Source organism: Myotis brandtii, unplaced genomic scaffold (assembly GCF_000412655.1).
Source record: "Myotis brandtii unplaced genomic scaffold, ASM41265v1 scaffold421, whole genome shotgun sequence".
NCBI classification, from domain to species: Eukaryota; Metazoa; Chordata; class Mammalia; order Chiroptera; family Vespertilionidae; genus Myotis; species Myotis brandtii.
In genome coordinates this window covers 2692940-2693798 of record NW_005366140.1, presented here as the reverse complement: position 1 = coordinate 2693798, position 859 = coordinate 2692940, and positions in this window count along the sequence as shown.

Sequence of the window (859 nt, the reverse complement as noted above, 5' to 3'; positions counted from 1 at the left end):
GATTTGCAGTGGTTGGCCCGGTGGGTTTCCGTGCCTAATAGCTGACAAGGCCTGACAATCCCCCCACCGGGTGGCCTTTCCCCTCATGGGCGGCATAGCCTTTTGACAATCAATGTTGGCGTTCTCATATGCCAGTTGCAACAAGAGAATATCTACAGCCTCACTATGACTGATCTGCGGCCAAATGGATTGGATAAGGCGATTTACAAGGTCAACATAAGATTCCTGGGGTCCATTGACAAAGGAGCCTTGCTGAATTCTGCCTTCTGGAATACACTCCAGGCCACTGTGCACAGAGAGGCTTGGGTCAATACTTGAGGGTGCAGATTCAATTGTTGTACATGAACATATGGTCCCCACCCCCGCAGCATTGGGGCTCTCAGGTGATGAGCGCCCGCTAGATTGTTTTGGTCAGCCTGCTGTTCACAGATCTCATCATATCCTGCTCTCCATAATAGATATTGACTGGCATCTAAAGTCCTTTTAGCCAAAATCTGCCAGTCCCATGGCGTCCTGTGGTCATTTTCAGACCAGGCTTTAAGGAGTCCTTTTGTAAACGGACTGTTAGCCCCATGAGCTCTAACACTTTTCCTTATTTCTTTAAAGGTATTAAAGGAGAGTGGTTCATGCATCAGATTGCCTTGCTGATCTTGCATCACTGGGCAGCCAAAAGCTCTCCTTGTAGCATAGCTTGCCTGACACCTGATCCCATAACCAAGGACCTATTGATGAGCCTTCCCACATCGGAGGGGAGAGTCCGGGGCCTTGGTATTACCAGCTCTACAGGCTCTGCTTCAGGAGGAGGGGGTGGTAACTCCTCCAGGCGTTGTGTAGGCTTTTTTTTTTTTTTTAATATATT